General features: G+C 46.7%; 1 long non-coding RNA gene across 2 annotated transcripts in view; it reads right to left on the reverse strand.

Moving 5' to 3' along the window:
- LOC117980637 (uncharacterized) overlaps nt 1-27,741 on the reverse strand; it is a 37,327-nt gene continuing 9,586 nt past the window's right edge. The window contains exons 2-5 of one of the 2 annotated variants that reach the window (XR_008620232.2): nt 16,871-17,050; nt 15,947-16,123; nt 15,333-15,450; nt 1-3,219 (exon numbers count right to left, since the gene is read on the reverse strand). This is a non-coding gene — a long non-coding RNA (uncharacterized LOC117980637). Of the gene's footprint in view, nt 3,220-11,445; nt 13,731-15,332; nt 15,451-15,946; nt 16,124-16,870; nt 17,051-27,741 lie in introns of those variants that run through there. The other variant, XR_004672055.3, reaches the window with a different exon arrangement.

Below are 27,741 nucleotides of genomic sequence, written 5' to 3' on the forward strand. Positions count from 1 at the left end.
GTTTATTGCCTGTCTGCTCCAAAGAGACTGTGAGATCCTTGAGGGAGGGGGCTCCACCTCATTCACTGGAACATCTTCAGTTCCCAGAGCAATGGCGGCACATAATATAGGCTCAATAAACAGGGTTAAAGTAGGTGGATGGACAAGCAGTAGAGAGTCCAGCAGAAGGAGGGGTCACATGAGACGTGGTTGGGTAGGTTGATGCCAAACAGAGGGCTGTGAAGTCCAAGCTAAGGAGTTTAGGTGGCTTCCAATAAGAACCAGCAGAGCTTATAACCAACCCAGTATTGGGTTGGTCAGAATCCAGGCCTGGGTGACTGGGAAGGGGGTAGTGCCATTCACAGAAATTGGTTAATTTGTTCCTTGAGACTGGGACATGGCCCTCTGGACCTATTTCTGGGTTGGACACAGGTGTACAGCCTCACCTTGGCAGGCTCCCATTCTAGCGGGGCTCCATGGAACAGTGGGCATTTGAGCAGGACCTTAAGTGGGTTTTAGCACTGAGAGATCTGGGACTGGACCTCCCATGAGTAATGACCGGGTAACCAGGGTGATGGGCAAGGGTGCCCAAGCTCGGGAAACAGCAGAGAGGAGAAGGGAAGAGGGTGGGACGTGGAGGCCTCCTCTGGGAGCTGGAGCAGTGTTCTGCCCCTGCTTTCCTCTTGGGTCCCTGGGGAAGGAGCCATGGCCTGCTGCTTCCTACCTGAACTCCTCTCCTGAGGGCAAGGACACGGGGAGGGGGAGGGTGACATGCTCAACAAAGGGGCATTCTTCTAGCCACGAGGGAGAATCAATAGAGGCTTGTTTGCCATGCTCCCTGGGGAGCAGCCAGGCATGCTGACAGGGGACCTGGGCAGCCCGGGAGGAAAGGAACGCCGAGTCCGGCTGTGCCAGCCTGGAGCATTGTTTTGACCCCAGAGTAGCCACACCTGTGGCTTGGAGTGCTAAGCCCATGGCTGGAGGCAGTTTGGGGAGGAACTGGGCCACCTTCTTGGTCTCTCTTCCCTACTAGCCCTGCCCATGTTAGAGGAGATAGTCCCCAAATTTGCCCCTGCCTAAGGAGTGAATATCACAGAGTACCAGCCCAGCATTTTATTAAAAAGGGAGGGTCAGGACTGAGTTTTAAAAAAAATAAAATAAGGCCGGGCATGGTGGCTCATGCCTGTAATCCCAGCACTTTGGGAGGCCAAGGTGGGTGGATCACCTGAGGTCAGGAGTTCAAGACCAGCTTGGCCAACATGGTGAAACCCCATCTCTACTAAAAATACAAAAATTAGCTGGGCCTGGTGGCACACATCTGTAATCCCTGCTACTCAGGAGGCTGAGGCAGGAGAATCGCTTGAACCCGGGAGGCAGAGGTTGCAGTGAGCAGAGATCGTGCCACTGCACTCCAGCCTGGGTGACAGAGTGAGACTCCATCTCAAACAAACAAACAAACAAACAAACAAACAAACAAACAGGGAGGAGGCCTCCAGATGGCATGAAGTCCATCTTCACCTGCAGGCAGAGCTTCTAGGGCTCAGGATGGTGATTTTCTCACGATCACTTGACAAGTTTGTTATGGGGCCTAATTTACCTAGAGGAGCAGCAGCAGCTTGGATTCATTAGGAGCATTGACTGGATCAGGAATAAGAGACCTGAGCCCGCCAGGCCCGGTGGCCCACACCTGTAATCCAGTACTTTAGGAAAAGAAGACCTGAGTCCCAGCACTGCAACCTCCCCCAACTCAGTTTCCTCATCTGAAAGAGGGAAATAATTATACCTTCACCACAAGTAAGAATTGTTGGGTGGGTCCAAAGAGGCTTTTGTGTGCAAAATGCTTTGGAAACTCTAGAGCCTCTGCATGTGTTAGGAAGGTGGAAAGATAGGCTCCATGGGAGGACTCTGCAGAGAGGGTGACAGCCTTGTCCAAGGCAGCGAGGTGGCCAAGTGGCAGAGTGTGTTCACATGGACAAGACTCACGCTGAAAGCCCACTGCGTTGGGGAAGAGTCTCACCTTTAACCTGCTCAGCAAGATGGGCTGCCTCAGACCTTCACTTCTAGCCCATCTCCTCTCTTTGCCCCAATCAGTCTCTGATCAATGTTCTTTCTTTCCTACACTGGCTATTTCAGACTGAGATTTCTTCAGGTTGCAAAGAAGCAGCAATAGCTCCCACTACTGAGAGCTCACTGTGCCAAGCGGTGAGGACATGAGCTCACTGAATCCCACAGCAACCTTAGGAGCTGGGCCCCGTCACCATTCCCATCTTACAGAAGACGAAGTTGAGGTTGAGGGACATGAGTGGACTTGGCTGATGTCATCCGCTAGAGTGTGTCTGAGCCTGAAGTGAAAACACAGATCTGCAGACTCCAAGGTCAACGAATGCAGTTCCTCCCCAACCCAAAAATTGCCCCTTTCTCCTTAACACCTCTTCTGAGTTGCTGCCACATACCCCAGGGAGAGAGGGTGGGCTGTCTCCTAGGTCAGCCTGTTTTACTGTTGGATGGCTTTTTTTTGTTTGTTTGTTTTGAGATAGAGTCTTGCTCTGTCACCCAGACTGGAGTGCAGTGGCGTGATCTCAGCTCACTGCAACCTCCACCTCCCAGGTTCACGCCATTCTCCTGCCTCAGCCTCCCAAATAGCTGGGACTGCAGGTGCCTGCCACTACACCCAGCTAATTTTTTGTATTTTTAGTAGAGATGAGGTTTCACCATGTTAGCCAGGATGGTCTCGATCTCCTGACCTCATGATCTGCCCACCTCGGCCTCCCGAAGTGCTAGGATTACAGGCACGAGCCACCGCACCTGGCCGGATGGCATTTTTTAAAATAATTTTTTAAAATGTACTTTAAAATTTTTTTTTTAGAGATGAGGGTCTCACTGTGTTGGCCAGGCTTGTCTCAAACTCCTGGCCTCAAGTGATCCTCCTACCTCGGCCTCCCAAAGTGCTGGGGTTACAGGTGTGAGCCACTGTGCCAGCTCTGGATGGCTTTGTTTTAACTCTTTCTTAGCTGGAGCCAAAGTCAGCCCCTAGAGAATAGACTTGGCTCTGGTTTGAGGCAGGACACAGGACGGACAAGGGGGCAGGAGGAGGGGAAGGGGTACAGCTCAGGCAGGGCCCATGGGAGTGCTGGGAGGGTGCGCTGAAGATGGCCAGGGCGACCTTTGGCTGTCCGGTTGCTACAGAAGCGCTCTGCCCAGGTGGTATCCTCTTCTTCCTCCTTGGACAATGGGGCCCTTCTGGAAAGCCAAAAACGAGAGAGAAGGATGTGAGATTGGACTCACCCATTCTGTCATATGTTACTATAATTCATGTTTGTGCCCCCCAAGTGGGCCCTGGCATCCTGGCAATGTCGTGATACATCCTTGGCTCAGTCACCCTCCCAGGTGACTATTTCCTACCTTCTTTTCCCTCCTCCATCCTCCACCCTCCTGCCCAGCCTCCCTTGGCTCCCAGGTCTCTGTGAAAACAACAGCTAACAGCATTGGTCCCATGATCAACAACGGGACAAACAGGGAAATGCATTGACCTGGGGGCAGGCCCCCGGGTTCCCATCTGCTACAATCATTCAGGAGGACTGAGACCAATCACTTGGCTTCTAGAGGCCTCAACTTGATACTCTAGAACTAGGAACAGTCCCACCTCCCCTCCCAGGTTTTGGGAAGGGTTGGCTAGAGTAAAAGGCTTTATAATAATGGCGGCAATTGTTACTCTTGTTGACAAAGTGATGACTTTCTCTGATGCCACAGGAGACTTGCCCTGGGAAGACTAGGGGCCTCAGTGTTGGTGCAAGTTCAGTGGGATCCCCTGGCCAACCTAACCATCTCCCTCATCTCTTCCTAAAGCACTAACTCCAGAAATCAGTGTTCTTCCATGCCCCATGAGCAGAGCAGCTGGCTCAGATTCACTGTATGAATTGCTCATTAAAAGGTAGATTTCTAGGTCTTGACCCAAACTTGCAGAGCCCAAATCTCAGGGCATAGCTCAGCAACCTGCCATGTGGGGCCTGCCGAGGGTGAGAACCACTGCCATAAAGCCTTTCCCACCACAGTCAGAGACAAGGAGTGGAGCCAAAGTCTGGCAGAAGGAATGAGGATTGAAACTCATATTCAGGTGTACAAGACTATTCACTGATCCTTTACCCAGACAGGATCTTTTCTTCCCCCACACTACACCGATGTACCAGACAGAATCTTGTTGGGTTTGGTGAGGGCAGATGGAAAGGAGACAGAACCTGAGGAAACTAAGAAAAAATGAATCAGGAAGAGAAAAAAGGGGGTGGGAGGTGGTCATAGCCAAAGGCTCCTAGTCCTGAAGACTCAGGCAAGGATTTTCTTTCTTCATACTTTCTTGGCACCTTTATGCCAGTCAACTTACCTGATCCTCATCATAACTTTAGAAGTAGAGGGAAGAGATTATTGTCCCTTTTTTTTCTTTTCTTTCTTTTTCTTTTTTTTTTTTTTAATAGAGATGGGGTCTCTCTATTGACCAAGGGGGTCTCGAACTCCTGGCCTCGAGCGGTCCTCCCATTTTAGCCTCCCAAGGGGCTAGGATTACAGGCATGAGCCATCGCGCTCGGCCCCCTTTTTTCAAGTGAGGAAACTGTGGCTGAGAAGCAAACCAGCTGGCCTGCCCAAGAGCATTTGTTCATCAAATATTTGTGTGCATCTAATTGGGCACCAGTCCTGGGACACAGAACTGAATGAGGCCTGGCCCAAGGCTTAACCCAGGTCAGCTGACCAAAACCAAGAGCCTACTCCACCGCGGCACCCTGCTGCAGCCCAATGGTGTCGTGTCTATCCCTGCCAGGTCCCACTTGAGATGAGTTCATTCTCCAAGCTTGTCTCTTTAGCCATTCTCTTCTGCCTTCAAACCCTAGAGACTCTGTTTATGTTCGATGAAGTAGGGCAGGGGTTATGTTTATTAATGTTCAAAAAAAGGGCATAGAAAATGAATCTCCATGAGAGGGAAGCATTCTTTCTTTTTGTCTCCCACAGGCAAACCCAAGAAGAGTAGAAGCCAAGGCGCCTAAGGATGATCTTTGGTTTGGAGGGAGGGCTGATGGGCCTGAGGTAGGAGGAGCTGGGCGGTCCCTGCATCACTCTGCCCAGGGAGGAGGGGCAATGGGAAGGCATGATGAGAAAGTTGGGCAAAGGCAGGTTGAGGGGTAATAGGAGATGGGGGGTTGGCAGCCAAGAAGGAAATTCTGGGGCAGGAGGAGAAAACGGAGGTATCTAATCAACATTTTTACTAAGTTTTACTCTGCAGTGTGCAATGTAACTCTGTCTTCCCTCTTCTGATGAAATCTTCAGTAAAACTGGCTTTATGGCCTTGAATTAACTGTCGGGGTGTTGGATAATGTGCTAGGCCCTCCTTTAGGATGGGTGTCGGTTGCCAACAGAGGATGTACCTGGGGCTTTCAAAACTGGTTTCCATCTCCAAATAATTTTAAAATGTTTCAGCATAGAGCAGAAACAGAAAGACCTTTTGTCTCGAAACACAATGAATAATGAAAGTTCCATGTGTCATATGAGCGATCCTCAAAAGTGATACTGCTTTTCCATAAGACCGGAGCTTTTTGGTGGCAGGTTATTTTTCCTCCTAGTTCTGTTTTTCCTGGCTCCCACCTCATCAGTAGAAGTGACTCTCTGTACCCTCTGCTTGCTCAGAGGACCACACCAGCCCAGGCCCTTCCAAATATCCAGATGCTCTGGCTCACCGCACACAAAGGAGCTTTGTGGGTTCCCAAGTGAATTAAGCATGAATGGGTGATGTGGATGAAGAAAAGCTTGGTGATTTGGTGTGCCAAGTCTTGCCAAGTCCCCATTCCAGATGTCGCTGTACCCCGGTGGGGTGATACAGCAGAAGGTCATTGTTATATGCTTCTGCACTGAAAAAGAACTCTCAAAGTACCTTTCATTCTTTCTTTCCTTCTCTTTCTTTCTTTCTTTCTCTTTCTCTCTTTCTTTCTCTCTCTTTCTCTCTCTCTTTTCTTTTTTTTGAGACAGGGTCTCTGTCATTCAGGCTGGAGTGCAGTGGCACGATCTTGGCTCACTGCAACTCCTGCCTCTCTGGTTCAAGTGATTCTCATACCTCAGCCTCCTGAGTAGCTGGGATTACAGGTATGTGCCACCAATTTGTATGTGCCCAGCTAATGTGCCCAGCTAATTTTTGTATTTTTTCAGTAGAGATGGGGTTTCACCATGTTGGCCAGGCTGGTCTCAAACTCCTGGCTTCAAGTGATCCTCCTGCCTTTGCTTCCCAAAGTCCTGAGATTACAGGCATAAGCCACTGCGCCTGGCCTCAAAGTACTTAAAAATATTTCTTTCTTTCTTTTATTATTGTTATTATTTTTGAAACAGAGTTTTGCTCTTGTTGCCAAGGCTGGAGCGCAGTGGTGCGATCTCAGCTCACTGCAACCTCCACCTGAAGTGATTCTTCTGCCTCAGCCTCCTAAGTAGCTGGGATTACAGGTGTCCGCCACCACGCCCAGCTGATTTTTTTATTTTTAGTAGAGACGGGGTTTCACCATGTTAGCCAGGCTGGTCTCAAACTCCTGACCTCAAGTGATTCGCCCGCCTTGGCCTCCCAAAGTGTTGGGATTACAGGTGTTAGCCACCATGCCTGGCCAAAAAAAAATTGTTTTCATATACATATTTTTAATTGAGACAAGGTCTCTCTATGTTGCCCAGGCTGGTCTTGAACTCCTGGCCTCAAGTGATCCTCCTACCTTGGCCTCGAAAAGTGCTGGGATTACAAGTGTGAGCCACTGCTCCTGGCCTAAAATTGTTCTTATTGAAATTGAATTTAAAGTGTTGAGCAGGGGACTGTGGCTCACACCTGTAATCCTAGTGCTTCCAGGGCCAAGGCAGGAGGATCACTTGAGGCTAGGTGTTCAAGACCTGGCTGGGCAACATAGAGAGATCTGTCTCTACAAAAAGCAAAAACATTAGTCGGGTCTGGTGGCACATTCCTATAGTGCCAGCTACTTGGGAGGCTGAGTTGGGAGAATCACTTGAGCCCAGGAGGTTGAGGCTGCAGTGGGCTGTAGTCATGCCACTGCACTCCAGCCTGGGTGGCAGAGTGAGACCTGTCTCTATTTTTTTTATTTATTCATTTTTTAAAAATAGAGACAGGGTTTCACCATGTCACCCAGGCTGGTCTCAAACTCCTGGACTCAGGTGATCCACCTGCCTTGGCCTCCCAAAGTGTTGGGATGGGATTACAGGCATGAGCCACTGAGCCCAGCTGAGGGACCTGTCTCTAAATATAATACAATTTAAAAATAAATAAAAAGGCTGGGCACGGTGGCTCACGCCTGTAATCCCAGCACTTTGCCAGGACAAGGTGGGCGGATCACCTGAGGTCGGGAGTTCGAGACCAGCCTCACCAACATGGAGAAACACTGTCTCTACTAAAAAAATACAAAATTAGCTGGGCATGGTGGTGCATGCCTGTGTAATCCCAGCTACTCAGGAGGCTGAGGCAAGAGAATTGCTTGAACCCGGGAGGCAGAGGTTGCGGTGAGCCAAGATTGCACCATTGCACTCCAACCTGGACAACAAGAGTGAAACTCCATCTCAAAAAACAAAACAAAATAAAATAAAATAAAATAAATAAAATAAAATAAAATAAACAAATGTGACTTGAGTACCCCCTGGTGAGATTGGCACAAAGTCCAAGATCATCCTTTGTGGGCAGTGCCTCTCCTCCCTCAACACTCTGACAATTTGGGTCATTCAAGAACAGCCAGAACTTCTAAAATCCAAGAGAAGTGGACCTGTTCTTTCACTCCCAAAATGGGGAAAAGAGTCTTAAAGCCCATGGGACAGTCATCTGATGCCACCTTCCCTGCCAGGGGGCATGGCTCTGGCTCTCCAGTGTGGCCCTCCTCGCTCTGGTGAACTCTCCATCATGCTCTAAGCAGTGAGAGCCGGCGGGGCATCAGCCTGGGCACCACGCTGGGTCCTGGCTGGGACTCTTAGTGTCCCAGGACCCATACTGTGGGAGTGGGCCTCTCATTCCCACTTTAAAAGGTTTGGACAACTCCTCTTAAACAATAGATCCTGAGTTGCCCCTAAGAAGGGCCCAGAACTTAGAAACAAAAAAGTTCACTTGTGGGGATGGAGGTGGGTCACGGAGGATCCACCTTGCTTCCCGACTTACCCTCGGCGGGAGAGACAAGGGGGAGTTTTTGGAACCTTTTATGCTAAACCAGGAAAAATAAATAAATTTTTAGCAGATTACTCCCATTTTCCTGTTTTATGAAAGAGAAGTCCTGATTTTTTCTTTTTTATGTATTTATTTTTTCTTTTTTTTAAAAAAGTTTCTTTTTGTAATGATTTGTTATCTTCAGAATTTTAGGAGGTTTTGTGACATCTAGGAAAGTAGACGAGACAGTAATTCTCTTTTTTTTTCTTTGAGACAGAGTCTTGCTGTGTCGCCCAGGCTGGAGTGCAGTGGCGCGATCTCCACTCACTGCAAGCTCTGCCCCCCAGGTTCAGGCCATTCTCCTGCCTCAGCCTCCCGAGTAGCTGGGACTACAGGCACCCGCCACCACACCCGGCTAATTTTTTTGTATTTTTAGTAGAGACGGGGTTTCACCGTGTTAGCCAGGATGGTCTCGATCTCCTGACCTCGTGATCCGCCCGCCTCGGCCTCCGAAAGTGCTGGGATTACAGGCGTGAGCCACCACGCCCGGCGGAGACAGTAATTCTCGAATGGGGATGTTACAGGAAAGGGGTCCCAATCCAGACCCCAAGAGAGTGTTCTTGGATCTTATGCAAGAAGGAATTCAGGGCAAGTGCACAGCGCAAAGCAAAAGCAAGTTTATTAAGAAAGTACAGTGGCAAAAGGACAGCTACTCCATAGAACAGGATGTTCCTGAAAGTAAGAGGAGGAATGCATCCACCTTAGGTGCCATGCTTGCATATATGAGATGTGCTCTGTTACAAGGGCTTGTGATAAATAATTAATTTTCTTAATTACTGTGTTTTGCAAGAATCGATTTTCCCTTTAAAACAAAATTAGGAATGCCTTCATTCTCCAGATGTCGAGATATCTGCACACTCCCAAGTCTGGGTTTGTTTTAGTAAACATTGTTAATTTGCTCCCTTAACCGTAAACATCTAGAGGCTAGGAATGCCTGATTTTCTGGGAAGGCAGCCCAGCAAGTCCTAGCCTCGTTTTCCTTGCCCTCACTCAAAATGGAGTCTTCTGGTTTGAACACCTCTGACAGGGACCTTGAGACAGTGTTTTGGGGGAAAGTACTGTCCAATGACTATTTCTAAACAGTCGTACCTTGTCAGCCAAATATCTCTGTTTCTGGGTAACTGCATAAATCTGTTTTTTTTTTTTTTTTTTTTGACCTGTCTTCCTCTTTCTGTAAAGTTAGAAAAATAACTATGCAACCCTCCTGGTGTCAGAATATTTCATTAAGTAGCCAAAGGCCTCTGTCAGGTCTATAGCAGGAGCTCCCAACCTGCAGGCTGTAGAATTCTGGAAGGCTTAGAGTTGTTGCAAGGGATTAGAGGGTGCTCATGTTTATTGCATGTTTATTATAGAGGTGCTGACACCAGGCTGCCTGGGTTTGAATCTCAGCTCCACCAACATTGCATCTGTGTGATTTTGGTTTGTTTTGTTTGTTTTTTTTTTTGAGATAAAGTCTCACTCCGCCACCCAGGCTGGAGTGCAGTGGTGCGCTCTTGGCTCACTGCAACCTCTGCCTCCCAGGTTCATGTGATTCTCCTGCCTCAGCCTCCCAAGTAGCTGGGATTACAGGTGTGTGCCACCACACCCAGCTAATATATTTTTTTTGTATTTTTAGTAGAGACAAGGTTTCACTATGTTGGCCAGGCTGTTCTTGAACTCCTGACCTCAGGTGATCCTCACACCCCAACCTCCCAAAGTGTTGGTATTACAGGCGTGAGCCACAGCACCTGGCCTAGTAGTGTGATTTTTTTTTTCTTTTTTTTTTTTTGAGACGGAGTCTCGCTCTGTCACCCAGGCTGGAATGCAACAGCGCAATCTTGGCTCACTGCAACCTCTGCATACTGGGTTCAAGCAATTCTCCTGCCTCAGCCTCCCGAGTAGCTGGGATTACAGGCATGTGCCACCATGCCCGGCTAATTTTTGTTTTTTTACTAGAGATGAGGTTTCACCACGTTGGTCAGGCTGGTCTTGAACTCTGACCTGGTGATCCACCCACCTCGGCCTCCCAAAGTGCTGGGATTACAGGCGTGAGTCACTGCGCCTGGCTGTGTGTGATCTTAAAATGTGTTACTTGAATTCTCTGAGCCTCAAGTTCATTATTTATAGAGTGGGAGTGATACTAAAGGCATCTAACTCACAGATTTAATGTGAGAATTAAAATAATTAACATATGCAAAGTGTTTAGCTCTGTACCTGACATAGTAACTAGCCAATAAATGTTTATTAATTACTACTATTTTTATTATTAATAGTACTACCGTTTATCAAATAGCTATTATTTCCCAGGGACTGTGTCAGAAACTTCACATTTATGATCTCAAATCCTCATGACATCTCCATTTTATATAAAATGAGCTTACATGACTTGCCCAATGCTAGACTGTTCCAGAACTTGTATTCGATACTGGTTTTCAAAACCTACTCTTGCTGGCTCTAAAGACTGCTTTCTCTGAACCAAATCAAACTATGCCTGAACCAAACTGTAGACTGATTATTTAATATGCCTCGTTTTGGCCAGGTATGGTGGTTCATGCCTGTAATCCCAGTACTTTGGGAGAATGAGGCAGGAAGATCGCTTGAGCCTGGGAGTTCAAGACTGGCCTGGGCAACATAGCGAGATCCTGTATCTACTGAAAAAAAAAAAAAAAAACCAGGCATGGTGGCGCATGCCTGTAGTCCCAGCTACTCAAGCAGGAGGATCGCTTAAGCCAGGGAAGTTAAGGCTGCATTGAGTTCTGATTGTGTCATGGGACTCCAGCCTGGGTGACAGACAGACCCTGTCTCAAAATAATAATAATAAAGGGCCGGGCACGGTGGCTCATGCCTTTAATCCCAGCATTCTGGGAGGCTGAGGTGGGTGGATCACCTGAGGCCGGGAGTTTGAGACCATCCTGACCAACATGGAGAAACCCCATCTCTACTAAAAATACAAAATTAGCTGGGCCTGGTGGCACATGCCTGTAATTCCAGCTACTCGGGAGGCTGAGGCAGGAGAATCACTTGAACCCGGGAAGCGGAGGTTGCAGTGAGCCGAGATTGCACCATTGGACTCCAGCCTGGGCAACAAGAGCAAAACTCCATCTCAATAATAATAATAATAATTAATATGTCTTGTTTTGTGGATACCCAAAACTTGGACACTAGTCAAGTAATTAACAACCATTCCAGCACAGGGCTGACCATCAGAATGGAGGCTGGCCCAACCCCAAGCTAGGGGTGAGAGGCGGGGAGCATTCTGGTCCTGAGCCAGGCACTGCTGCTTTAGTTACTGGATCATGGGGAATAACAAAGTAGTGCCAAAGCCCATGTCCTTGCCTTAATGATATAGGGTGATATGTTCTTTTTCTTGTTCATCTAATAATAATTATGCTGGCCATTCTCTTTTCTCATAAAATGTCCCTTCCAGGAGTGAATCTTTGGATTGGCCCACCAGAGACCTTTCCCCTTGAAGCAAGATTGTAATAAAACTCTGATATGTACTTGTGTTGGAAAAAAAAACTCTATCCAAACCATGTTTTTCTCCTACTCTCACACACCACAACAATCAACAGAGAAGACTTCTGTGATCAAATGTGAGGGGAAGTTTTCCTGAGACACCAACCAGCGGACAGCAGCTGGATGTCCTCCAATTCAATTCCAACACTGTCTCTTTGCAGATAACGTGAGATCCCACAGTTGAGAGCTCAGTCCCCAGGACGGTCCTCCCATCCCTAGACACTTCTCTTCTCTTTTTCCCTAGTCCCTGGGAAATAGTTGCAAGTCCGGGCCTCCAAAACTTCTTGAAGCCAGTGCGGGGATTGGCTTCAAGTTGTGGTCCCATGACCCCCTTTTTGGGTTGGATTAATTTGCAGGAGCGGCTCACAGAACTCAGGGAAACATGTTAACTGCTTTATTATAAAGGAAGTTACAAGGGATACAGATGAAGAGACGTGGAGGGCAAAGTATGGGAGAAGGGACTCAGAGCTTCCATGTCCTCCCTGGGCACATCACCCTCCAGGAACCTCCACGTGTTCAGCTACCCGGAGCTCTCCCAACCCAGTCCTCTTGGGTATTTTTGTTTTGTTTTGTTTTTTATTTTCTTTCTCTCTCTTTCTCTCTCTTCTCCTTCCTTCCTTTCTCCTTCCCTCCCTCCCTTCTTTCCTTCTTTCCTTCCTTCCTTCTTTCCTTCTTTCTTTTCTTTTTTTTTGACAGAGTCTCGCTCTGTTGCCCAAGCTGGAGTGGAGTGACATGATCTCGGCTCACTGCAACCTCTGCCTCCCAGGTTCAAGAGATTGTCCTGCCTCAGCCTCCCAAGTAGCTGGGACTACAGGCGCCCACCACCACGCCCAGCTAATTTTTTGTGTTTTTACTAGAGATGGGGTTTCGCCATGTTGACCAGGCTGGTCTAGAACTCCTGACCTCAGGTGATCCTCCTGTCTTGGCCTCCCAAAGTGCTGGGATTACAGGCTTGAGCCACTGTGCCTGGCCATGTTTTCTCTTTTTTTGTAGACAAGTTTTTGCTCTGTGGCCCAGGCTGGAGTGCAGTGGCGTGGATAACAGCTCACTGCAGCCTTGACCTCCTGGGCTCAAGTGATCCTCCTACCTCAGCCTCCCAAGTAGCTAGGACTAAAGACTTTTACCATCATGCCTGGCTAATTTTTTAATTTTTTTTTTGGTAGAGGCCAGGTTCCATTATGTTGCCCAGGCTAGTTTCAAACTCCTGGGCTCAAGCCTTCCACCTCAGCCTCCCAAAGTGCTGGGGTTACAGGTGTGAGCCACCACACCTGGCCCTTTTGGGTTTTTATAGAAGCTTCATGACATCAGCATTCCTTTCCTCAGTGTGTACAGGGTCTTAATACCCATAGTCAGAAAGGTGGGGGTAGATTAGAGGCCTGCCTTGTGGCAGATGAAAGGAGGGCAGAAGAAAGAGAGATTCTGTTTCCTGAGGCCTGCCCCTGAGGCCTAACACGCCCAACATTGTAACAAAAGACTGTAACAAGGGCTATGGGAGTTATGAACCCGGAACTGTGCACAAAAACCAATATATGTCATAATACCACAGTATACTTAACAGAAATGTCTAGAAAGTTGTTTTTAACTGTGGAGAGGTTTCCCAAGAGTTGGGCAGAAATGGGACTTAGAACAGAGTAGGGGCAGATGTATTTCAATAATTAAGCTAATATGGCCACAGGTCCCAGCTCTGAATCAGCCCTGAATGCAATACCTTTTAAATTCATCTAGACCATGTAGATTTTATTGTGGTTAGTACAATACAAGACCTGATTTCACAATAGCTTATTGACATTATGTATTTTGTCAAACAATGGCTAATGTGACATTATTTATGTTAAAAAGGCAAGATCCACTGATGAATGCTAAAAGAGTGAATGAAATGTTAAGGAGCAACAGAACATTTGGATAGCCTCAAAGCATTTTCTTCAAAATATTAATGACCATGGTGGTTTTAACAGATGTCCACAGATTCTTTGATACACCTTCTCTGGGAAGTGGGACTTAATTCTTTTCCCCTTTGGTGCAGACTGGACTTAGTGACTTGCTTCTAGAGTATGGAAAGAGGAAAAATGGCAACTTCACAACAGAGAAACTTGGCAGACATAACCTTAACCAAGTGATTAAGGTTAACATCACCAGCAACAAGTTATGCTGATCTCATATATCCCCAGATATTATTTAAGGTGAGGGATGCTTCCCCCTCTGTGGTATTCCCCAAAATCCATGACTCCAGTCTAGTGAGAAATATCAGACAAAGCCTCAGGGACATTCTACAAAATTCCCAACCAGTACTCTTCAAAAGTGCCAATGGGGCTGGGCGCGGTGGCTCACACCTCTAATCCCAGCATTTTGGGAAGTTGAGGTGGTGGATCACTTGAGGTCAGGTGTTTGAGACCAGCCTGGCCAACATGGTGAAGCCCGGTCTCTACTAAAAGTACAAAAACTAGCTGGGCGTGGTGGCGCATGCCTGTAATCCCAGCTACTCGGGAGGCTGAGGCAGGAGAATCACTTGAGCCCAGGAGGTAGAGGTTGCAATGAGCCGAGATCTTGCCACTGCACTCTAGCCTGGGTAACAGAGTGAGACTCTGTCTCATAAAATAAATAAATAAATAAATAAATATAAAATAAAAAACTGCCAATGAGCCAGGTGCAGTGGCTCACATTTGTAATCCCAACACCTTGGAAGGCCCAGGCAAGAGGATGGATTGAGCCCAGGAGTTAAAGACCAGTCTGGATAACATGGAGAAACTCTGTCTCTACAAAAAAAAAAAAAAAAAAAATTTTTTTTAAATTAGCCAGGTACGGTGGCAGGTTCCTGTAACCCCAGCTATGTGGGAGCATCCCTCGAGCCCAAGAATTCTAGGCAGCAGTGAGCTATGACTGTGCCACTGTACTGTAGCCTGGCTTATAAATTGAGACCCCATCTTTAATGGACCCCATCTCTAATGAAAAAACAAAAACAAAGAAACACCAAAGAAAAGTGCCAAGGTCATGAAAAAACAAGACCAAGAAATTGTCACAGATTGGAAGCGAGTAAGGAGACATGATGGTTAAATACAACATGATATACTGGCTGGAATCCTGGAACAGAAAAAGCACATTCATGGAAAAACTGGCAAAATCTAAATAACGTTTGTAGTTGTGTAGTTAATAGTGTTGTGGTAATGTCAATTTTTTTTTAAGAGAGTCCCACTCTGTTGCCCAGGCTGAAGTGCAGTGACACAATCATAGCTCACTGCAATCTCAAACTCCTGGTCTCCAGTGATCCTCCCACCTCAGCTTCCCAAAATGCTGGGATTACAGGCAAGTGCCACTATGCCCAGCTGGCAATGTCAATTTCTTAGTTTTGATTTTCCTGCCGTGGCTATGTAACAAAAAGGGAAGATGGGTCAAAGTTATATGGGAACTCTCTGTTCCTTTTTACAACTCTTCTGTAAATCTAAAATCATTTCAAAATAATAGGTTAAAAATACCAACAGGAAGCCTGGTGCGGTAGCTCACATCTGTAATCCCAACACTATGGGAGGCTGACGTAGGCGGATTGCTTGAACCCAGGAGTTTGAGACCAGCCTCGGCGACATACCGAAACTCTGTCTGTACAATAATAATAATAATAATATAAAAATTAGCAGGGTGTGGTGGTGCTCACCTGATGTCCCAGCTGCTCAGGAGACTGAAGTGGGAGTATCTCTTGAGCTCAGGAGGCAGAGGTTGCAGTGAGCCGAAATCGTGCCACTGCACTCCAGCTTGGGTGACAGAGTGAGACCCTGTCTCAAAAACAAACAAACAAAAAAACCAACAAGAATAATAAAATCACAAAGCCTTCAAATTTCCCAATTAAACAAACAAGCAAACAAAATGTTTTCACAAATATTGGGAACTGCAGTTTACACAACATGCAAATAGCTCGATGAAAGAATCCAACAATAATACTAACAAAAAGCAGGAGGTCATGCAGGTGTTTCCAACCATCCCAATGCATGTGCAGTTGAGTGCAATGGATGTCCTCCTTCTTTTCTCTTGAGACAGGGTCTCACTCTGTCACCCTGGCTGGAGTGCAGTGGCATGATCTCGGCTCACCGCAACTGCTGCCTCCTGGGCTCAAATGAGCCTCCCACCTCAGCCTTCTGAATAGCTGGGACTCCAGGTGTGCACCACCATGCCTGGATAATTTTTTTTTTTTTTGGTATTTTTTGTAGAAATGAGGTTTTGCCGTGTTGCTCAGGCTGGTCTCAAACTCCTGGACTCAAGTGATCCACTCACCTCAGCCTCCCAAAGTGCTGGGATTACAGGTGTGAGCCACTGCATCCAGCATGAATGTTCTCTTCTGGGCTGGCAGTATTCACACTCAGAACTGTGATCTAGGGTTAGAGGGCAGCATGGACAAGTCCAAAGCTTGAGGTTTCTCAGTGGGTCAGGGTGGGAAGACGGAAGGTAGGTCTGTGTGTTCCAGCAGGAATGGAGGGAAACAGTGGATTAAAATAATTAAATCAAATAATTAAATGAAGATAATTCACACATGAAAAGTGCTTAGCCCTGCGCCTGGCATAGTAACCAGTCAATAAAAGTTTATTATTATTATTATTATTGTTATTTTTGAGATGGAGTCTCGCTCTGTAGCCCAGGCTAGAGTGCAGTGGCACGATCTCGGCTCACTGTAACCTCCACCATATGGGTTCAAGCAATTCTCCTGCCTCAGCCTCCCATTTAGCTGGGACTACAGGTATGTCCCACCACGCCCGGCTAATTTCTTGTATTTTTAGTAGAGACGGGGTTTTGCCATGTTGGCCAGGCTGGTCTCGAACTCCTGACCTCAGGTGATCCCCCCATCTTGGCCTCCCAAAGTGCTAGGATTACAGGCATGAGCCACCACGCCTGGCAATAAACATTAATTATTGTTATTAGTAGTAGTAGTACCATTTATCAAATACCCATTTTTTCTAGACAGTGCGCCCAAAACTCTGCATCCATTACCTCAAATCTTCACGACATCCCTGTTTTACATAAAGTAAGCTTACATGACTTGCCCAAGTTAGACCGCTCCCGAACTTGGATTCAATACTGATTTGCATAGTAGCCTCCTGGGCCTCAGTTTATCAAAAGGTAAAAGGCTAGAAATGGCCCCAGAAAAGTGGGATAGCCCAGTGGGGAAAACCTAGGGCTTTGAAGTCAAAGAGATCTTCCTACCTTCTTCACATGGCAATGGCCTCCGTCCTTAACACATCCAAGCACATAGTACTCAGTTCACAGTAGTAGAGCAGGGTCATATTTGGAGCTTTTTAATTGAGCCTTTTTCTTCCTCACCAACTTTTTTTTTTCTGTTTAATGGCCCTTCACCCATTGTCTGAGGGGGCACTGGAGTATAGCCTGAGAGAAAGAAGTCATTGTTCAGCCTTGAATGTCAAATGGGACTCTTATAAAAGTCCAAAGCAGAATTATTTTAAAGATCCAGGCACTCAACTACAAAGTCAATATATACAGGAGAGACACATTTTTTTCAAAATCTTCTCTTTAAATATCAAGAGATTTATTAACAGATCAAGGAGGATAAAAAGTAAAAGGAAAAAAAATCAAGAGATGAAACTTGGATGACCCAAGGAATAAAAGTTTCCCTGATGTCATCGAGTAGGTAATTTCTCAGGTCAGGCAAGAAACTCTTCCTGGATGGACTGAGAAACATAGAAAAGAGAGCGAGTGCCTGGGATTCAGGTCTCATCTGCTTAGGGTGAATGCCCAGTGGAAGGAGTAGAAGACCAATGAACTAATGGGCATATGCCTCCTTCCACGGGAGGTGGAATGGCTGTGAGGCCTATTGAGGGAGAGAGAGAAGCAGCGTTCTCTCTGGCCCAGCCCCACGGCTCCCCATTCCCTCCACGTACCAGTTCTGAAGCTATCAGCCCTTGTCCCCAAACCTATCCCTGTATGTGCCGTCTGGTGATGCTGGGGCTGGCATTGGGGCCCACCCTATTTCTGTTCCGTCAGCTGTTTCCAGGATAGGCTCTGCCAACAGGGGACCCTGGAGGGTGCAAGGCGGTCCCAGGAAGAAAGGTCTCAGCATACCGTTCCATCCTGTCACCATCGCCTCAGCGATGGCCCTTCATTCACCCTGGCAGAGGAAATTGGTTCCAGCAGCAAGTGGTTCTAGTTTCTAGGTTTTCCCCACATTCCCAGAACCAGCCCCACTGTGGCCCCTCGGAGACACCAGCACCAGTTACAGCCATGCCCTCCTCCGGGTCTGGGTCCCAGCTGCTAGGTCCTGACACCTAACTTCCTCCCTTGTTCTCCCTTCCCTAGGGGTGGTGTCTGTTTCCTGCAGTTACTACCTCCGCTCTCGTGCCGCCAGCTTTTCCATCTGTCAATTAATGTTTAGTCAGTTCTTTTAAAAACATTTAAAATTTTTTGTTTTTCTTCGTCTCCATCAAAACTCCTGTTGAAATAGTCAATTCTTTCTATTCAATTCCCTCTCTTAAAGCAACCAGTCTGCTTTCTGTGTTCCTGATGAGACTGACTCATACAAACGTCTGACTCCCCTGAGGCCTTTGTGGGTCATGGGTAAGCATTAGAAGTTTCCAGTAGGACACATCTAAGCCCTGAGGAACCTGTGAGAGGCTTGAGGTCAGGATGAGGAGGGCTCAGAGCACACAGCTCTGGCAACAGACACCGTGGCTGGAGGCTTCAGGAGTGACGTATGCCCAGGCCCAAAGCCAGAAAGGACCAGTGACACCAGCAGAGAAGCAATGGGGAGAAGCTGGCACCAGACACCACAGAGGGCAAGGCAGCCCATAGGGCCATCAAGCCCAGAAGCCTAGGCCCAAGCCCATAGATGTTAGGTAAGGCTCCTCTGCCACCCGATGTGATCCTTGGACAGAAGGAGAAGGCACCACCGAGAGACGAGCAACCCTAACAGCAAGTTCAGATCCTGAGCTGACGATTTTTCCAAACAAGACTAAATATTTTTGTCTAAATTTTTTGGTGTTGACATAATTTCAGATTTATAGAAAAGTTGGAAGAGTAAGGCAAAGAATTCTGAATCCCTTCATCCAAATTCCCTAAATGTTAACATTTTACTATATCTGCTTTATTCTTCTGTGTTTGTGTGCACATGTGCATGTGTATTTTTTCTGAAATGTTTAAAAGTTGTCCACATAGTGCCCTTTTATTCCTAAATACTTTAGTGTGTATTTCCTAAAAACATGGACGTAACCCTACATATCCACAGTACAGTTATCAAACTTGGAGAATTGGCCGGGCATGTTGGCTCACACCTCTATAATCCCAGCACCTTGGGAGGCTGAGGCAGGAGGATCACTTGAGGCCAGGAACTGGAGACCAGCCTGGCCAACATAGTGAGACTCCCTATCTTAAAAAAATTTTTTAGGCTGGGCGTGGTAGCTCATGCCTGTAATCCCAGCACTTTGGGAGGCTGAGGCAGGCAGATCACCTGAGGTCAGGAGTTCGAGACCAGCCTGACCAACGAGGTGAAACTCTGTCTCTACTAAAATACAAAAATTAGCTGGGCATGGTGGTGGGCGCCTGTAATCCCAGCTGCTTGGGAGGCTGAGGCCGGAGAATCACCTGAACCTGGGAGACGGAGGTTGCAGTGAGCCAAGGTTGCACCATTGCACTCCAGCCTGGGCAACAAGAGCAAAACTCCGTCTCAAAAAAAATTTTTTTTTAACACGAAAATTAAAAATTGGAGAATTAACATTATACAAGACTATTATCTAACCTGTAGACTTATTTCAGATTTTACCAATTGTCCCCAAATGTCCTTTAAAGCAAAAGAAAATGCACGCTCTCCCACTGCATTTAGTTGTCATGAAAAAATACATTTTAACCCAGAAATAAATCAGGGGAAGAGGAGTTGTGATCGCGTTGGGTTCAGTTGTGGAAGGAAAGTTTTATTTCTGCAAATCTGAATCATACAGTATAAATGCTGACCCTGCTATGTTAGCAATTAATAATAGCGTTGATGATAATGGTAATAATAGTTCATGACACTTTCTGTCCTGGATCTTTATCTGTTTGAGATACAGTTGTAGTCATTTGGCATCAGCCAGTTGCTCCATGAAAAAAAGGTTTATTGAGACAATGTAGCATACGGCAAACACAGAAGTTGCAGGGTTAGACAGACCTGGGTTGAAAACTGGCTTTGCCTTGCTGGTGGTATGACCTTGGACATGGTTTGAACCTTACTGAGCCTCCGCTTCCTTGCCTTTAACATTGAGAAGAGGTAGGATCTGAAGTCCAACAGATCTAGGTTCACATCTTCGCTCTGTGCTTGCTAGTTCTGGGCCCCTGGGCAAGTGCTTTCATCAGGTTGCATTTTGGTCTGCTCATCTGTAAAATGGGCACCTTGCTGGGATATTGGGAACAGAGATGATTTTTGTATGAAATCCACCTGGTTCATAGCAGGTTCCTGGTTCATAGTAGTTCTTAGTGAATGGCTATTTTACTTTATTTTTTGATAGGATCTAATTCTGTCTCTCAGGCTGCAGTGCAGTGGTACAATCATGGTGCACTGTAGCCTCTACCACTGGAGCCCAGGTGATCCTTCTGCCTCAGCCTACTGGGTAGCTGGGACTACAGCCACGTGCCATCACGCCCAGCTAATTTTTGTATTTTTTGTAGAGTCAGGTTTCACCATGTTGCCCAGGCTGGTCTTGAACTCCTGGGCTCAAGTGATCCACCCCCATCGGCCTCCCAAAATGCTGGAATTACAGGCATGAGCAACCACACCTGGCCATTAAATGTTAATTGTATCAGCCCTTCCGAGTTGGGGCATGTGATTCTTCCTCTGTGAGCCTCAATTTCTTCATCTGTAAAACAGAGCCAGGGGTACCCATCTTTTGGTGTGAAGAATGACAAGTGAAGGTGGAAGGGCTTGGTGCTCTGAAAAGCCTGGTGCCTTGTGGCCCTGGCAGAGTATGTGATTGGTGGGGCAGTGACAAAAACAGAAAGTGCTTTGGAATCCTGGGGCCTGCCAGGAATGTGGGCAAACCTGTTCCATCCACTGCTGCCCCAAGCTCCAGACTCTCCCATCTTCTCCCCCAATCAGGTTCCCTCCCCCATTCTTTGGGTGCGTCTTGGCTTGTCCTGCCTGTCTTCTTCTAGGAAGCCACTCAGTCCTGCCTCAAAGAAGGGAGGAAGGATGTCACCTTGTCCTGGGCAAGTTATTGGGCAAGACCAGGCAGCTCCAGTGCTAATTTAATGCTGGGAAGAGAGCCGGGGAACCTGCAGCTCTGGTAAGCTTTCCCCCAAGGAATCCCAGCCCTACCAGCCTCCTCCCTGTCTCTGGCACATACCAGTTCACAGCCAGATCAGTAGAGCAGAGGTGCACAATGGGGAGGCTCTGGCCTGAGAAGAGGAAGCCCCTGAGAGCATTCAAAGGGTCAAGAGAGGACTGAGGCAAGACCTCTTGGGTAAGAGGGCCCCAGAAAGAGAGCCAGCCCTGGGACCAGCCAAGGGAGGCAAGAGGTGGGTGTGTTTCCAGAGTGGACAGATGTCCATTCGACCTCCTGCCTTGATGGTGGAGTCGTACAATGGGCCAGGCCCTGTGCTGAGCTCTTGACATGATACACATTATACTTATCTTATGGAACCCTCATATGTCCTAGGATCCCAGGGCCTATCCCCCTTGGATAAAGGAGGAAACTGAGGCCCGGAGAGTGAAGCTTCCAGTTCCAGTTAGTGTCTGCTCAGGGGTTGGAACCTGAATTGGCTCAACTCCAAAATCCATGTTCAGCAGGTTTTCTGTAGGATGGAGAAGGATCAGGAGCTAGGCCCAGGGCTGTCCCTAACTTCAAGGGCTAACATTTTTCTGGGTGCAGCCCTGTGACCTTGCCAAGTTACTTATGTATTCCTTCCCCTGCACTGACACATTCTAGGGATCCCGGAGTGGGCAGGGACTGTCCACATCATCTAGCCCTTCTTAAACATATCTGTAATTACAGGCCCTTAGGTGCCTTCTCCCCACCCAACCTGACTGTGGGTTCTTCCAGGCACTGAATCCAATTACTCTATTTATTTGCCCACATACCAAGCAAATGCCAGGAATGCATTTGGTGTTTATTGAATGAAGGCATGAATGAGGTGGAGTTAAACCTCCTTGCTTCTCAGAGGAAGCACTAAGACCCAGCGAAGGAGGGAAGGGGCTTGCCCAAGGTCACTGTCCAACTTCCACCCAGGGTACTTTCCCTTCTATGACTCAGTCCTGGCATGGGCCCAGGGTTTTGCCAAGAAGGGCTGCCTTTGGGGAGCCCCGTGGGAAACCAGAGACCCCATCTGGCCCTTAAAGCTCTTCCTCTCTTTAAGATTAGGAAAAAGGTCATAGCAACCCAAAGGAGGCGGAGCAACTGGAGTTCAAGACGTTCACCTTAAAAGGTACACTCAGTTGCCCCTGCGTTTGGACTTTGCTGACCTGGAAAAAAGAGAACTGCATGGTAATCCATTTGTGTTCCATCTCGTCAAAAGTATAGCGCCTGTGGGGGCTGAGCTGGTGTTTCGTGGGATCATGATGATTCTCTGACTTGAAGTGCAAGGACTGGGAAAAAATTCCATGTCTGTAAGAAAATGAATCCTAAAGATTCCAGTGTTGTACCTTATCCATTGATATATTCATTCATTCATCCATTCACCCACTCATTCATCAATGTAGTATTTCCCAAATGTCACTCATTCCTGTACTACTTTCATCATTTTTTATAATCTGTAAGATATTTTTGCTTTGTGTTTTTCTTTATTGGACTATTTTACTTAAATAAATTTAGCCTCAGCCTAAGCAACAGTACAGTCTGTTTAAATATAGCTATTACAATAACAAAATGTCTGTCCATGTATCACCTAAAACCCTCTTCTGTGCCACCTTGGATGTATCTGCATTCACTCATCCTCTCCTCTCTGCACCTCAGGTCCCACAAGTGAGCAGTGGGGGGCATTCGGATGCAATGATCTTTCAGCCCTAACATTCTGGAAGTCTGATTCAAAGAGTCACACCCAGCAAAGGAAAACACAGAGACTAGACGGAATCAGTGAAGAGGTGGCTGGTCAAAAGCAGCACATGTATCGTGTTTTCAAAGCTCAGCAGTGACTCAGGAAGGCAAGACAGGAAGTCCCTTGGGAATGGTCTGTAAACCAGGGCAAGGGACTAAGAAAAACAGGTAGATAAGTCCCCAGGAGCCTTAAACAGCCCCCAAAGCATGAGCTACACATATGTCACTAGACTCTGTTAGAACCTTTCAGAGCTGGCCAGGCATGGTGGCTCACGCCTGTGATCCCAGCACTTTGGGAAGCTGAGGTGGGAGGATAGGTTGAACCCAGGAATTCGAGACCAGCCTGGGCAACATAGCGAGACCTTGTCTCTACAAAAAATAAAATAAATAAATAATTTAAAAAGAGGCCAGGAGTGGTGGCTCACACCTGTAATCTCAGCACTTTGGGAGGCCCAGGCGGGCGGATCACCTGAGGTCAGGAGTTACAGACCAGCCTGGCCAACGTGGCGAAACCTCATCTCTACTAAAAATACAAAAATTAGTCAGGCATGGTGGCAGGCGTCTGTAATCCCAGCTACTCAGGAGGCTGAGGTGGGAGAATTGCTTGAACCTGGGAAGCAGAGGTTGCAGTGAGCCGAGATGGCGCCGCTGCACAGAGCAAGACCCCGTCTCAAAAAAAAAAAAAAAAAAGTAAAAAAGTAAAAAATAAAAAGAACCTTCCAGAGTTTCTAGAGGCACTAAGACACTAAAATGCCAGAGAAAGCCATTTTACCCCTGAAGAAGCTCAGCACTGGGAAATGACTGGGCAGAAACGTGGCCCACCTGGCCTCGTCCTAGTCCCCAGGACAGGCCAAACTGAAGTAGGTTTCTTCAGTTTTCTTCAGGTTTCTTCAGTAGGTACCTGCTCAGCCCACAAGCCCAGGGAGTCTCCTGGGTCCTTGGTTCTTCTATGCAGCCCAGCCTCCTTGTCCAGTTAACTGGGGCAGAAGCAGGTACCTGACTCACAGGCAACCACTCTAGAGGCCAGGCTGGGCCAGTCAGATTCCTGAACTTTGGAATTAGGACAAGGAGAGGCCAGACTGTTTGCCACAGGTCCTGGTTGGGTAAGGAAATGTAGATTTGCCAAGGAGGGCTGCTTGGGACACGTGTCTGAAAGACAGAAAGGAAATTGGTGTTTTGAGAGAAGTGGAGGGAAAGGTGGGCATTCCCCCAACACCAGTCCTGAGTGTAAGGTCCTTGTGTGACTTGCCTGCCCTTGAGATCTGTGAGATAGTTCTAATGCCTTATATTGAATTACATTTTTTGCTTAAACTAGCTGGAGTGGGCTTCTATTTCATGTAAACAAATCAATCACTGATATAGTGAAGCCCGTCCTTCAAAGTTTCCCAAATTAGACTTGGCAAGTCGGCATAATGGTAATGATGCTAATGACACCCCTGACATTTGATTGGTGTTTTATAATTTAAAAGTCCCTAACATAGGGGTCATCACTCCAGCCTGGGATGACTTGCCCCAGACCTACTCATGCTCCAGACTCTTGGGGAATGGCATCACTCCTAAAACTCTCAATGTCTTCAACAATAAAGTGGGGTTAATAAAGCCTGTTTTAAGTGGTTGTTGCAAGGTTTGAATGTGGTATACAAAGTGTTTAGCACTTTGGCACACAGTAAAAGTGCTCAGTATGTGGTAGCCATAATAGTGATTTATTATATAAAGTACCTAGATGAGGCTAGACACATAATTACTAATCAAAAATTATGTAATATAAAGTGCTTACTGATCAGTGCAGAGGGTTTGACTTGACCAGACTTAACAGGATCACTTGTAAAACAAAGGAGTTTTAGTTGATCACAAGCTTTATGTGAGTCAACAGAAACCATCACAAAGCTAATGTGATCTCAGGCCATATTAAGAAAAGTTTTATCTCTAGAAGATGGGAGATGTTAGTCATGTCCACCTCAGTCCCTATCAGACAACACCTAGTGGTGGGGAGGGGGCGGGCTCTAGGAAGAGGACCTGTGACCTCACAACTTTCTAAGAAAAATAAAATTTCTTTCTTGGCAAGTATGCTTGCACATATAGAACTCAAAAAACATTCCTCTATTTTTTTTTCCTTTTTCACTTATGCCTTTGTCTTGGAGTAGTTAGAGAAAGCCACTGCAATCAAGACAGTGTGGTATTGGTATACAGATGAATAAATTTAAAATGTCTGCCCTTTGGAAGACACTAGAGAATGCAAATACAATCCACAGACTGAGAGAAAATATTTGCAAATGATTTATGATGTGGTTTGGTTTTGTGTCCCTACCCAAATCTCATCTCAAATTCTAATTCCCACATGTCAGAGGAGGGGCCTGATGGGAGGTGATTAGATCATGGGGGTGAATTTTCCCCTTGGTGTTCTTGTGATAGTCAGTTCTCATAAGATCTGATGGTTTTAAAGTGTGGTTCTTCCTTCCCTTGCTCTCTCTCTGTCTCTCTCCTGTCACCATGTAAGATGTGCCTTGCTTCTCCTTCACCTTCTGCCATTATTGTAAGTTTCATGAGGCCTCCCCAGTCATGTGAAATTGTGAGTCAATTAAACCTCTTTTCTTTATAAATTACCCAGTCTCAGGTAGTTCTGTATAGCAATGTGAAAATGGACTAACACAGAAAATTGGTACCAGGAGTGGGGTACTGCTGTAAAAATTCCTGAAAATATGGAAGTGACTTTGGAACTGGGTAATAGGCAGAGGTTGGAACAGTTTGGAGGGCTCAGAAGAAGACAGGAAGATGTGGGAAAGTTTGGAACTTCCCAGAGACTTGTTGAATGGTTTTGACAAAAATGCTGATAGTGATATGGACAACAAAGTCCAGGCTGAAGTGGTCTCACATAGAGATGAGGAACTTATTGGGAACTGGAGCAAAGGTCACTCTTGCTATGCTTTAGCAAAGACACTGGTGGCATTTTACCCCTGCCCTAGAGATACATGGAATTTTGAACTTGAGATAAATGATTTAGGATATCTAGTGGAAGAAATTTCTAAGCAGCAAAGCATTCAAGATGTGGCTTGGGTGCTTCTAACAACATACAGTCATATGCAGTCACAAATAGATGGTCTGAAATTGGAACTTATGTTTAAAAGGGAAGCAGAGCAAAAGTTTGGGAAATCTGCAGCCTGACCAAACAGTAGAAAAGAAAAACCCATTTCCTGGGGAGAAATTCAAGCTGGCTGGATAAATTTGCATAAGTAACAAGGAGACAAATGTTACTCACCAAGACAATAGGGAAAATGTCTCCAGGGCATTTCAGAGATCTTCCTCAGTCCCTCCTACCACAGGCCCAGAGGCCTAGAAGAGAAAAATGGCTTCATGAGCCAGGTTCAGGGCCCCTGCTGCTCTATGCAGCCTTGGGACATGGCACCCTGCGTCCCAGCCACTGGAGATCCAGCTGTGGCTAAAAGGGGCCAAGGTATAGCTAAGACCATGGCTTCAGAGGGTGCAACCTCCAAGCCTTGGTGACTTCCATGTGGTGTTGTGCCTGCAGGTGTGCAGAAGGCAGGAGTTTAGGAGACTTTGCCTAGATTTCAGAGGAGTTGTGGAAACATTTGGATGTCTAGGCAGAAGTCTGCTGCAGGGGCAAAGCCCTCATGGAGAACCTCTGCAAGGGCAGTATGGAGGGGAAATGTGGGGTTGGAGCCCCAACACAGAGTCCCCACCAGGGCACTGCCTACTGGAGCTGTGAGAAGAAGGCCATTGTCTTCCAGACCCCAGAATGGTAGATACACTGACAGCTTGCACCACGCACCTGAAAAAGCCTCAGGTACTCAATGCCAGCCTTTAAAAGCAGTTGTGGAGGCTATACCCTGTAGAGCCACAGGGGTGGAGCTGCCCAAGGCCTTGGAAACCCACTTCTTGCATCAACGTGCCCTTGATGTGACACATGGAGTCAAAGGAGATTATTTTAGAGCTTTAAGATTTAATGACTGCCCTGTTGGGTTTTGGACTTGCATGGGGCCTGTGGCCCTATTGTTTTGGTCAGTTTCTCCCATTTGGAACAGGAACATTTAACCCATGCCTGTACCACCATTGATTTTACAGGCTCATAGGCAGAAGGGACTTGCCTTGTCTCTGATGAGACATTAGACTTGGACTTTTGAGTTAATGTTGCAATGATTTAAGACTTCTGGGGACTGTTGAGAAGGCATAATTAGTTTTGAAATGTGAAAGGACATGAGATTTGGGAGGAGCCATGGGCCAAATGATCTTATTTGGCTCTGTGTGCCCACCCAAATCCCATCTGGAATTATAATTCCCATGTGTTAAAGAAGGGGCCTGGTGGGAGATGATTGGATCATGGGGGCAGGTTTCTCCCTTGCTGTTTTCATGACAGTGAGTTAGTTCCCCTGAGATCTGATGGTTTTAAAGTGTGGCAGTTCCCTACCTCACTCTCTCTCTTGCCACCATGTTAAATGTGCCCTTGCTTCTCCTTTACTTTCTGCCATGATTGTTAAGTTTCCTGAGGCCTCCCCAGCCATGTGGAACTGTGAGTCAAGTAAACCTCTTTTTTTTCTTTTCTTTTTCTTTTTTCTTTTTCTTCTTCTTCTTATTCTTTTTTTGTTGTTGTTGTTGCTGTTGTTGTTGTTGATGGAGTCTCACTCTATCACCCAGGCTGGAGTGCAATGGCACGGTCTTGGCTTACTGCAACCTCTGCCTCCCAGGTTCAAGTGAGTCTCCTGCCTCAGCCCCCTGAGTAGCTGGGAATACAGGCACCTGCCACCATGCCTGGCTAATTTTTGTATTTTTAGTAGAGATGGGGTTTCACCATTTTGGCCAGGCTGGTCTCAAACTCCTGACCTCATGATCTGCCCGCTTCAGCCTCCCAAAGTGCTGGGATTACAGGCATGAGCCACCACACCTGGTCAACCTCTTTTCTTTATAAATTACCCAGTCTCAGGTAGTTCTTTATAGCAGTGTAAAAATGGGCTAATACAATATATTTGATAAAAGTCTTGTGTCCAGAATATAAAAAGAACTTCCAAATGCAATAATTAGAAAATAAGTAATGCAAATAGGGGCAAAATATTT

This window comes from Pan paniscus, chromosome 1, assembly GCF_029289425.2.
Source record: "Pan paniscus chromosome 1, NHGRI_mPanPan1-v2.0_pri, whole genome shotgun sequence".
NCBI classification, from domain to species: Eukaryota; Metazoa; Chordata; class Mammalia; order Primates; family Hominidae; genus Pan; species Pan paniscus.